Source organism: Anolis sagrei, chromosome 7, assembly GCF_037176765.1.
Source record: "Anolis sagrei isolate rAnoSag1 chromosome 7, rAnoSag1.mat, whole genome shotgun sequence".
NCBI classification, from domain to species: Eukaryota; Metazoa; Chordata; class Lepidosauria; order Squamata; family Dactyloidae; genus Anolis; species Anolis sagrei.
In genome coordinates, this window is record NC_090027.1 from 2,655,438 (window position 1) to 2,668,213 (window position 12,776).

Below are 12,776 nucleotides of genomic sequence, written 5' to 3' on the forward strand. Positions count from 1 at the left end.
ACAGAAAATACTGTGTTTTCTGATGGTCTTTGGTGACCCCCTCTGAGACCCCCTCGCGACCACCACCCCCCCCCCAGGGGTCCCCCCCCCCCCCCCCCAGGTTGAGAAACGCTGGTATAGATGCACTTTTCGCAATGCAGAAGGAGCCAATGCTGTGTGCGCCCTGGGCTTGGGAGTCAATGCAGTTCAAGCGGGGACAAACCCGCCTCCATGCCACCGTGCGGATGCTCTGGGGAGGGCTGGCGAGAGGCGGGCGAGGCTGGCCATCCCTCCTCCCCTTTGGGGCTGGCTTTGGCAAAAGGGAAGCGGGACGAACCCGGAAAAAAGAGGAGGCGCCGGCAAAGGAGGAGGAGGAGGAAGGAGAAGGAGGAGAAGGAGGCCCGCCGCCGGCCGGAGGGTGAGTGAGTTTGGAGAGCCAAGGAAGGGGGGATGATGGGCGCTGCGCCTCCAAAGAGGAAGAGCCAGGTCCTTTTGGGACTCCCAAAACTCCCAGACTCTTGCAAAGTCGGCTCTTCTTTGGGGGGAAAGGGAGAGAAGTCCCTTGTGGACTACAGCTCCCAGCATCCTGCAGAGCGAAGTCTCTCTTTGGGGAGGAAGGAGACCTCATTAGGAGTAGAGCTCCCCAAATCCTGCAGAGATTATAGAATAGTCTCTCTTCGGTGAAGAGAACCTTTTAGCCTTACAGCTCCTGGCATCCCCTAAAGTAGAGTCTCTCTTTTTGGACTACAGCTCCCAATATCCTGCAGACTACAGTCTCTCTTTGGAGAGGAGACCCTTTTAGGAGTATGACTCCCCAAATCCTGCAGAGTAGAGTCGCTCTTTGGTGAAGAGAGCCTTTTAGGATTACAGCTCCTGCCATCCTCTAGAGTAGAGTCTCTTAAGAGGAAGGAGAGACTCTTTTTGGACTACAGTTCCCAATATCCTGCAGACTAGAGTCTCTCTTTGGAGAGGAGACCCTTTCAGTAGTATGACTCCCCAAATCCTGCAGAGTAGAGTCGCTCTTTGGTGAAGAGAGCCTTTTAGGATTACAGCTCCTGCCATCCCCTAGAGTAGAGTCTCTTAAGAGGAAGGAGAGACTCTTTTTGGACTACAGTTCCCAATATCCTGCAGACTAGAGTCTCTCTTTGGAGAGGAGACCCTTTTAGGAGTATGACTCCCCAAATCCTGCAGAGTAGAGTCACTCTTTGGTGAAGAGAACCTTTTAGGATTACAGCTCCTGCCATCCTCTAGAGTAGAGTCTTTAAAGAAGGAGAGACCCTTTTAGGACTACAGCTCCCAATATCCTGCAGATCAGAGTCTCTCTTTGGAGAGGAAGGAGACCCCATTAGGAGTAGAGTTCCCCAAATCCTGCAGACATTATAGAATAGTTTCTCTTCAGTAAAGAGAACTTTTTAACTTTACAGCTCCTGGCATCCTCTAGAGTAGAGTCTCTTAAGAGGAAGGAGAGACTCTTTTTGGACTACAGTTCCCAATATCCTGCAGACTAGAGTCTCTCTTTGGAGAGGAGACCCTTTTAGGAGTATGACTCCCCAAATCCTGCAGAGTAGAGTCGCTCTTTGGTGAAGAGAGCCTTTTAGGATTACAGCTCCTGCCATCCTCTAGAGTAGAGTCTCTTAAGAGGAAGGAGAGACTCTTTTTGGACTACAGCTCCCAATATCCTGCAGATTAGAGTCTCACTTTGGAGAGGAAGGAGACCCCATTAGGAGTAGAGCTCCCCAAATCCTGCAGACATTATAGAATAGTTTCTCTTCAGTAAAGAGAACTTTTTAACTTTACAGCTCCTGGCATCCTCTAGAGTAGAGTCTCTTAAGAGGAAGGAGAGACTCTTTTTGGACTACAGTTCCCAATATCCTGCAGACTAGAGTCTCTCTTTGGAGAGGAGACCCTTTTAGGAGTATGACTCCCCAAATCCTGCAGAGTAGAGTCGCTCTTTGGTGAAGAGAGCCTTTTAGGATTACAGCTCCTGCCATCCTCTAGAGTAGAGTCTCTTAAGAGGAAGGAGAGACTCTTTTTGGACTACAGCTCCCAATATCCTGCAGATTAGAGTCTCACTTTGGAGAGGAAGGAGACCCCATTAGGAGTAGAGCTCCCCAAATCCTGCAGACATTATAGAATAGTTTCTCTTCAGTAAAGAGAACTTTTTAACTTTACAGCTCCTGGCATCCTCTAGAGTAGAGTCTCTTAAGAGGAAGGAGAGACTCTTTTTGGACTACAGTTCCCAATATCCTGCAGATTAGAGTCTCTCTTTGGAGAGGAGACCCTTTTAGGAGTATAACTCCCCAAATCCTGCAGAGTAGAGTCGCTCTTTGGTGAAGAGAGCCTTTTAGGATTACAGCTCCTGCCATCCTCTAGAGTAGAGTCTCTTAAGAGGAAGGAGAGACTCTTTTTGGACTACAGTTCCCAATACCCTGCAGACTAGAGTCTCTCTTTGGAGAGGAGACCCTTTTAGGAGTATGACTCCCCAAATCCTGCAGAGTAGAGTCGCTCTTTGGTGAAGAGAGCCTTTTAGGATTACAGCTCCTGCCATCCTCTAGAGTAGAGTCTCTTAAGAGGAAGGAGAGACTCTTTTTGGACTACAGTTCCCAATACCCTGCAGACTAGAGTCTCTCTTTGGAGAGGAGACCCTTTTAGGAGTATGACTCCCCAAATCCTGCAGAGTAGAGTCGCTCTTTGGTGAAGAGAGCCTTTTAGGATTACAGCTCCTGCCATCCTCTAGAGTAGAGTCTTTAAAGAAGGAGAGACCCTTTTAGGACTACAGCTCCCAATATCCTGCAGATCAGAGTCTCTCTTTGGAGAGGAAGGAGACCCCATTAGGAGTAGAGTTCCCCAAATCCTGCAGACATTATAGAATAGTTTCTCTTCTGTCAAGAGAACCTTTTAACTTTACAGCTCCTGGCATCCTCTAGAGTAGAGTCTCTTAAGAGGAAGGAGAGACTCTTTTTGGACTACAGTTCCCAATACCCTGCAGACTAGAGTCTCTCTTTGGAGAGGAGACCCTTGAGAGGAGACCCTTTTAGGAGTATAGCTACCCAAATCCTGAAGAGTAGAGTCTCTCATTGGTGAACCTTTTAGGATTACAGCTCCTGGCATCCTCTAGAGTAGAGTCTTTTAAGCGGAAGGAGAGACCCTTTTTGGACTACAGTTCCCAGTATCCTGCAGCTCAGCGCCACTCTTTGGAGAGGAGACCCTTGAGAGGAGACTCTTTTGGGAGTATAGCTCCCAAAATCCTGCATAATAGAGTCGCTCGTTGGGGAAGAGAACCTTTTAGTATTACAGCTCCTGCAATCCTCTAGAGTAGAGTCTCTAAGAGGAAGGAGAGACCCTTTTTGGACTACAGCTCCCAATATCCTGCAGATCAGAGTCTCTCTTTGGGGAGGAAGGAGACCCCATTAGGAGTAGAGCTCCCCAAATCCTGCTGATTATAGAATAGTCTCTCTTCCGTCAATAGCCTTACAGCTCCTGGCATCCCCTAGAGTAGAATCTTCTAAGAGGAAGGAGAGACCCTTTTAGGACTACAACTCCCAATATCCTGCAGATTAGAGTCTCACTTTGGAGAGGAGACCCTTATAGGAGTATAACTCCCCAAATCCTGCAGAGTAGAGTAGCTCTTTGGTGAAGATAACCTTTTAGGATTACAGCTCCTGGCATCCTCTAGAGTAGAGTATTTAAAGAAGAAGGAGAGACCCTTTTAGGACTACAACTCCCGATATCCTGCATATTAGAGTCTCACTTTGGAGAGGAGACACTCCCCAAATCCTGCAGAGTAGAGTAGTTCTTTGGTGAAGAGAGCCTTTTAGGATTACAGCTCCTGGCATCCTCTAGAGTAGAGTCTTTAAAGAGGAAGGAGAGACCCCTTTAGGACTACAACTCCCAATATCCTGCAGATTAGAGTCTCACTTTGGAGAGGAGACACTTTTAGGAGTATAACTCCCCAAATCCTGCAGAATAGAGTCTCTCTTTGGTGAAGAGAAACTTTTAGGATTACAGCTCCTGGCATCCTCTAGAGTAGAGTCTCTAAGAGGAAGGAGAGACTCTTTTTGGACTACAGCTCCCAGTATCCTGCTGATCAGAGTCACTCTTTGGAGATTTGACCCTTTTAGGAGTATAACTCCCCAAATCCTGCAGAGTAGAGTTGCTCTTTGGTGAAGAGAACCTTTTAGGATTACAGTTACTGGCATCCTCTAGAGTAGTCTTTTAAGACGAAGGAGAGACCCTTTTTGGACTACAGTTCCCAGTATCCTGCAGATCAGAGTCTCTTTTTGAAGAGGAGACCCTTGATAGTATAACTCCCCAAATCCTGCAAAGTAGAGTCACTCTTTGGTGAAGAGAACCTTTTTAGGATTACAGCTCCTGCCATCCTCTAGAGTAGTCTTTAAAGAAGAAAGAGAGACCCTTTTAGGACTACAGCTCCCAATATCCTGCAGATTAGAGTCTCTCTTTAAAGAGGAGATTCTTGATAGTATAACTCCCCAAATCCTGCAAAGTAGAGTCACTCTTTGGTGAAGAGAACCTTTTTAGGATTACAGCTCCTGCCATCCCCTAGAGTATTTTAAGAGGAAGGAGAGACCCGTTTTGGACTACAGTTCCCAGTATCCTGCAGATTAGAGTCACTCTTTGGAGAGGAGACCCTAAACTGTTCTGGCCCAGCCTACCTATCCGAATGCATCTCTTCCTACGAACCCTCCAGGAAGTTAAGATCATCTGAGGAGGCCCTGCTCTCGATCCCGTCTGCTTCGCAAGCACGCTTGGCAGGGACGAGAGACAGGGCCTTCTCTGTGGTGGCCCCTCGGCTGTGGAACTCCCTGCCTAGGGATAATAGATCAGCCCCCTCCCTCCTGACCTTTCGTAAGAGAGTGAAAACCTGGCTCTTCGAGCAGGCATTCGGAACCCCAGAATAGTCAAGCTTGAGATGGAGAATGACCCAGGAACGGCCAAGACGATGAAACGGATGAGGATTGGATTGAGAGGATATAGCTCTTTCTTAAATTGTTATTGCACTGTCTTTTTTGTCTAAATGCACTTACTTGTTTTTGCTTTTGTATTGTATTGATGGCATCGAATTGTGTCGATATGTAGACCACCCTGAGTCGCCTGCGGGCTGATATGGGCGGGATATAAGTGATGTAAATAAAATAAATAAATAAATTTTAGGAATACAGCTCTCCAAATCCTGCAAAGTAGAGTCGCTCTTTGGTGAAGAGAACCTTTTAGGATTACAGTTACTGGCATCCTCTAGAGTAGTCTTTTAAGACGAAGGAGAGACCCTTTTTGGACTACAGTTCCCAGTATCCTGCAGATCAGAGTCACTCTTGGGAGAGGAGACCCTTTTAGGAATACAGCTCTCCAAATCCTGCAGAGTAGAGTCGCTCTTTGGTGAAGAGAACCTTTTAGGATTACAGCTCCTGCCATCCTCTAGAGTAGAGTCTTTAAAGAAGAAGGAGAGATCCTTTTTGGACTACACTTCCCAGTATCCTGCAAATTAGAGTCAAAGGAGACTCTTGAGAGGAGACCCTTTTAGAAGTATTACTCCCCAAATCCTGAAGAATAGAGTCTCTCTTTGGTGAACAGAACCTTTTAGGATTACAGATCCCAGTATCCTATAGAGTAGAGTTTTTAAGTGGGAAATAGAGACCTTTTTTTAGACTACAGCTCCCAGTGTCCCGCATATTAGAGTCTCGTTTTGGAGAGGAGACTCTTTTAGGGGCATAGCTCCCCAAATCCTGCAATCGTAGAGTCACTCTTTGGGGATGAGAACCTTTATGATTACAGCTTCCAGCATACTGCAGAGTAGAGTCTGTTTGGGGGAAGGAGAGACCCTCTTGTTACTACAGTCCCCCAAATCCTGCCGAGTAGAAGTCTCTCTTTGGAGAAGAGGCGCTTTTAGGATTACAGCTCCCAGAATCCTGTAGGCTAGACTCTTAGAAGGAAGGAGATACCCTTTTTGGACTACAGCTCCTCAAAGGCTGTAGGTAGGATCATTCTTTGGTGAAGAGGACTTACTAGGATTACTAGTAAGTCCTCTTCACCAGGATGCTCCCAGCATCCTGCAGAAGAAGATCTTATTTGGGTTGGGGAAGATAGGGAGAGACCCTTCTTGCAAAGTTGACTTTTTTTTGGGAAAGGAGAGAGGTTCTTTGTGGACTACAGCTCCCAGCATCCTGCAGAGTAGCCTTTAATTTAGTGGGAGACACCCGTTTTGGACTATGGTAGGTTATTAGCAATTGTGGAAGTTGAAGTCCAGAACACTTGGAGGGCTGAAGTTTGCCCATGCCTGGTGTAGATGCATCCTCTGTCTTCTGAAGGATCCTCCTCAATCCTACTGGAGCCTCTGTCTCTTTTCTCAACATTGGAGAGGACAGACTGGAAACTTCTCATATGTTTGGCTTTGTGGGGTAGCTCAGCGCTAGATCTCCTCCTATGAAAGTCAATGTTGGTGTAATGCAGTGTGAGTTGTGAATGGGCCCATGCCTGGTGTAGATGCATCCTCTGTCTTCTGAAGGATCCTCCTCGATCCTACTGGAACCTCTGTCTCTTTTCTCGACATTGCAGAGGTCAGATTGGAAACTTCCTATATGTTTGGCTTTGTGGGACAGCTCATTGCTAGATCTCCTGCTATGAAAGTCAAGGTTAGTGTAATGCAGTGTGAGTTGTGAATGGGCCCATGCCTGGTGTAGATGCATCCTCAGTCTTTTGAAGGATCCTCCTCGATCCTATTGGAGCCTCTGTCTCTTTTCTGGAGGGCCAACGTTTGCCCATGCCTGGTGTCGATGCCTCCTTTGTCTTTTGAAGGATCCTCCTCGATCCTATTGGAGCCTCTGTCTCTTTTCTGGAGGACCAGTGTTTGCCCATGCCTGGTGTAGATGCATCCTCTGTCTTTTGAAGGATCCTCCTCAATCCTGTTGGAACCTCTGTTTTGACATTGCAGAGGTCAGACTGGAAACTTCCTATATGTTTGACTTTGTGGGGTAGCTCAGCGCTAGATCTCCTCCTATGGAAGTCAAGGTTAGTGTAATGCAGTGAGAGTTGTGAATGGGACCATGCCTGGTGTAGATGCATCCTCAGTCTTTTGAAGGATCCCCCTCGATCCTATTGGAGCCTCTGTCTCTTTTCTGGAGGGCCAATGTTTGCCCATGCCTGGTGTAGATGCATCCTCTGTCTTTTGAAGGATCCTCCTCGATCCTATTGGAGCCTCTGTCTCAACATTGCAGAGGTCAGACTGGAAACTTCCTATATGTTTGGCTTTGTGGGGCAGCTCAGCTCTAGATCTCCTCCTATGAAAGTCAAGATTAGTGTAATGCAGTGTGAGTTGTGAATAGGCCCATGCCTGGTGTAAGTGCATCCTCTGTCTTTTGAAGGATCCTCCTCGATCCTATTGGAGCCTCTGTCTCAACATTGCAGAGGTCAGACTGGAAACTTCCTATATGTTTGGCTTTGTGGGGCAGCTCAGCTCTAGATCTCCTCCTATGAAAGTCAAGATTAGTGTAATGCAGTGTGAGTTGTGAATGGGCCCATGCCTGGTGTAGATGCATCCTCTGTCTTTGGAGGATCCTCCCCGATCCTATTGCAGCCTCTGTCTCTTTTCTTGACTTTGCAGAGGTCAGACTGGAAACTTCCTATATGTTTGGCTTTGTGAGGCAGCTCAGCACTGGAACTCTTCCTACGAAAGTCAATGTTGGTGTAATGCAGTGCGAGTTGTGAATGGGCAGATACCAGGCTAGATTTGAACTTGCCAACAAACTGGCTTGGCTACTTTGGCCAGAAGCATCTTCACACCAAGCACTCATTTGCAAACGGGAATTATAATATTAGTTCCCTTTTCCAGGGGCGTTGTGAAGCTTGTTCACGGAGTGTGCATTTAAACTCTTTGAAAGCACGATTAGTTCTAGCAATATATTAGGTTAGGTGTGAATATGCAGCCTTAGGGTCCTAGGATGAACTGGATCAAGTTGGGTAGTTAGGGTGTATCCACATTGTAGAGTTAATGCAGCTTGAGACCACTTGAACTCGATGCTTTTGAAATCCTGGATTTTGTAATTATATGAAATTTGGAAGGTACCAGCAGATATTGGCACAGAAACGGAAGGATTCAGCAATAACAACCATGAGTGAGTGGATGGCAAAATTAATACACATCATCAAGATTGACAAGTGGACTTGTTGAAGGCTTTCTTTGCAGGAATCACTGGGTTGCTGTGAGTTTTCCGGGATGTATGGCCATGATCCAGAAGCATTCTCTCCTGATGTTTTGCCTGCATCTATGGGCCCTTCCACACAACCCTATATCCCATAATATCAAGGCAGAAAATCTCTCAGTATCTGCTTTGGACTGGGTTATCCGAGTCCACACTCCCCCACATCTATGGCAGGCATTCCCAGAGATTGTGAGGTCTGTTGGAAACTAGGCTAGTGGGGTTTATATACCTATGGAATAATGTCCAGGGTGAGAGAGAGAACTCTTGTCTGTTGGAGGCAAGTGGGAACATTGCAATTTCCCACCTTGATTAGCATTAAATGGCCTTTCAGCTTCAAAACCTGGCTGCTTCCTGCTTGGGGGAATCCTTTGTTGGGAGGTATTAGCTGGCCCTCTCTGTTTCGTGTTTGGAATTTCCCTGTTTTCTGAGTGTTGTTCTTTATTTACCTAACACTTCCCAACAAAGGATTCCCCAGGCATAACAACAACAACAACAACAACTTTATTTTTTTACCCCGCCTCCACCTCCCTGAAGAGACTTGGAATGGCTTATATTTATTTACTTATTTATTTATTATTCAAACTTCTATGCGGCCACTCCCCAGAGGCTCGGAGCAGCTTACAAGAACAGGCTAAAATCGAACACAATTTAAAAACAATTTAGAACAATTTAAAAACAGCAATGTCAAACATTAAAAGCCTGTCGAAACAGGTATGCCTTACATGCCCTGCGGAAAGCTGATAAGTCCCTCAAGGCACGGACTTCAGGTGGCAGAGTATTCCAGAGCGATGGTGCCAACTGCTGTGAAGGCTCTGCGTCTGGTTGCTGTTAGACGCAAGGTCTTGACACTGGGAATTTCCAACAAATCTTGATCCTCAGAACGGAGGGATCTCTGGGGTTAGTAGGGGGTGAGGCGGTCCCTCAGGTACATCGGCCCCAGACCATGCAAGGCCTTCAAGGTGAGTACCATCCCTTTGAAAGTGATCCGGTGCTCAATGGGTAACCAATGCAGCTGCAGTCAGATTGGGGTGATGTGGCATCTCATCGGAATTCCCGCAAGAAGCCGAGCGGCTGCATTTTGTACCAACTTGAGCTTCCGGATCACCGACAGAGAAAGGCCCATGTAGAGGGTGTTACAGTAGTCCAGTCTTGAGATGACCGTGGCCTGGATGACCGTAGCGAGGTCGTCCCTGGACAGGGAGGGGGCCAGCCGTCTAGCCTGCCGCAGGTGAAAGAAAGAAGGCGGTTCTGCTCACGGCGGAGAGAGACCTGGGCCTCCATCGTCAGAAAGAGAGGGTCCAAAAGGACTCCCAGACTTTTGACCAATGATGCCTCGCCATCCAGGGTAGGCAGCTGGATGTCCCCACTGCCTGGTTGACCCAGCCATAGGATCTCCATCTTTGCTGGATTCACCCTCAACCTGCTGGCACGCAGCCATCCAGCAACGGCCTCGAGGCACTAATGGAAGGAATCGGGTTCAGAGTCCGGTTGGACTTCCATCTTCAGCACCAGCTGAGTGTCATCGGCGTACTGGTCACACTCCAGCCCAAAACCTCAAACCAGCTGAGCAAGTGGTTGCATAGAGATGTGAAACAAGAGAGGGGAGAGAATGCCCCCCTGAGGAGGAACCCCACCAGAGAGAGAGGGGGGACCTCTCGGAGACCAGGCCTCCCCTCTCCACTCACTGTCCACGGTTTTGAAGTGCCTAAAACAATACATAAAATAAAATACACACAGAATACAATACTAAATAAACTAGTAGTATAGAAAACAACAATTTGACACAAAATGGCGTCCAATAACATGGTCAACTGTAAACAACATGAAGGGAAAGGGATAGAGCAAGCTGCAGCTAAGGAATCAAGGGCATGGGATGAAGCTGCTGTGCTGTATCATAATGGCAGACCATTGGGCTAGACATTTTCAAAGGCTTGTCTAAACTTCCAAGGAAGCAGCCAGGCTATGAAGCTGAAAGGCCATTCAATGCTCATTGCAACATTCCCAGTTGCCTGAAACAGACAAAAGTTCCTTCTCCTACCCTGGACATCATTCCACAGATATATAAGTCTCACTTTCCTAGTTTCCAACAAACCTCACAACCTCTGGGGATGCCTTTAGTCATAGATGCAGGTGAAACATCAGGAGAGAATGCTTCTGAAACATGGCCAGACAGCCAGGAAAACTCACTGCAACCCAATGTAGAAGGGGCCTAGATAAAGCTGTTACATATAACTGTTGATACTCAGGTTGGATATTGTTGTGTCGTTTTCTTCGTTTATTTATTTTTATCGGAAGATAACGTTGTCATCTTGGTTCCAGAAACAGCTGGAAGATAGCTTGTGATTTTGGAAAGTGTTCTCTTCTTTTGGGTTGTTGTGAGTTTTCCGGGCTGTATGGCCATGTTCTAGAAGCATTCTCTCCTGACATTTCACCTGAATCTATGGCAGGCATCCTAATTTCCAACAGACTTTACAACCTCTGAGGATGCTTGTCATAGATGCGGATGAAACGTCAGGAGAGAATGCTTCTGGAACGTGGCCGGACAGTTCGGAAAACATACAGCAACCCAATGTAGAAGGGGCCTAGTTGTTAAATATAACTGTTGATACTCAGGTTGGATATTCTTGTGTCGTTTTCTTCGTTTATTTATTTTTATCGGAAGGTACCATTGTCATCTGTTATTGAAAGATAGCTTGTGATTTTAGAAAGTGTTCTCTTGGTTTGGGTTGTTGTGAGTTTTCCGGGCTGTATGGCCATGTTCTAGAAGCATTCTCTCCTGACATTTCACCTGAATCTATGGCAGGCATCCTAATTTCCAACAGACTTTACAACCTCTGAGGATGCTTGTCATAGATGCGGATGAAACGTCAGGAGAGAATGCTTCTGGAACGTGGCCAGACAGCCCGGAAAACTCACAGCAACCCAATGTAGAAGTCGCCGAGATAAAGCTGTTACATATAACATATAACTGTTGATACTCAGGTTGGATATTGTTGTGTCGTTTTCTTTGTTTATTAATTTTTATCAGAAGATAACATTGTCATCTTGGTTCCAGAAACAGTTATTGGAAGATAGCTTGTGATTTTGGAAAGTGTTCCCTTATTTTGGGTTGTTGTGAGTTTTCCAGGCTGTATGGCCATGTTCTAGAAGCATTATCTCCTGACATTTTGCCTGCATTTATGGCAGGCATCCAAGCTCTGAGGATGCCTGCCATAGATGCAGGTGAAACGTCAGGAGAGAATGCTTCTGGAACATGGCCAGACAGTTCAGAAAACACACAAAAATCCAGTGGTTCCCCAGGCATTTCTGGGCACCGCAATTCAAGAGAATCATAGAATCATAGAATCATAGAATCAAAGAGTTGGAAGAGACCTCAAGGGCCATCCAGTCCAACCCCCTGCCAAGAAGCAGGAATATTGCATTCAAATCACCCCTGACAGATGGCCATCCAGCCTCTGCTTAAAAGCTTCCAAAGAAGGAGCCTCCACCACACTCCGGGGCAGAGAGTTCCACTGCTGAACAGCTCTCTCACAGTCAGGAAGTTCTTCCTTATGTTCAGGTGGCATCTCCTCTCTTGTAGTTTGAAGCCATTGTTCCGCGTCCTAGTCTCCAAGGAAGCAGAAAACAAGCTTGCTCCCTCCTCCCTGTGGCTTCCTCTCACATATTTATACATGGCTATCATATTTTGGCCACAACATTAATACCCAAATCGCCTTCCAAAGCTCGTTTGTATTTTCTTTTGTTTTCTGAAACTGATTTCTTGTGCCTTTTTGTATCTCGTCTGGCTTTGCTGCGGCTCCGTATCTGCACCGCGATAGCACCAAAATAGAACAGTTGCTCCTTGAAACTTGCCAAGGCTTTATCTGGCTCTTGCATTTGGATGTTGTTCTTCCTCGGACAGTACACACAGTCCCCGTTTATCTTCGGCTAGATTAGATTTAGAGAAAGCAGCCGGCAAGCGCTTCAAGGTTGTTCTGGGAGTTAATGGGAGGACTGGAACTCGGCTCCGTCTTGAACCAGCTTCAGCACTTCCTTTCGTTACTTCTTCCCTCCTTCCCTTCGTGCTGCTTAGACTTTGCTTTTCTGCAAACAGCTCAAAAGCAGAATTACATACAAGAGATACTATTGTTGAAGGCTTTCATGGCCAGGAAACAGGAGCAGGATTCAAAATGATCTTGACGGATTAGGGAGATGGGCTGAAACTAGCAAAATGAAGTTCAGCAGGGTAAAATGCAAGATACTCCACTTTGGGAGAAAGAACGAAATGCAAAGATACAGAATGGGGGACGATGAGGCCTGGCTTGAGAGCAGTTCGTGTGAAAAAGATCTTGGAGTCCTCGTGGACAACAAGTTAAACATGAGCCAGGAATGTGATGTGGCGGCAAAAAAAGCCAATGGGATGTTGGCCTGCATCAAGAGGAGCCTAGTGTCTAGATCTAAGGAAGTCATGCTCCCCATGCTCTATTCCGCTTTGGTTAGGCCACACCTGGAATATTGTGTCCAATTCTGGGCACCACAATTCAAGAGAGATATTGACTCTAAGCTGGAATGTGTCCAGAAGAGGGCGACTCAAATGATCAAGGG

At 46.6% G+C, this 12,776-nt stretch overlaps 1 protein-coding gene across 1 annotated transcript in view; it reads left to right on the forward strand.

The window, feature by feature from the left end:
• The first annotated feature begins 278 nt into the window (after positions 1-278).
• PLEKHA2 (pleckstrin homology domain containing A2) overlaps positions 279-12,776 on the forward strand; it is a 94,273-nt gene continuing 81,775 nt past the window's right edge. The window contains 1 exon segment of the mRNA XM_067470645.1: positions 279-397. The gene's annotated coding sequence lies outside the window, so the exon portion shown is untranslated.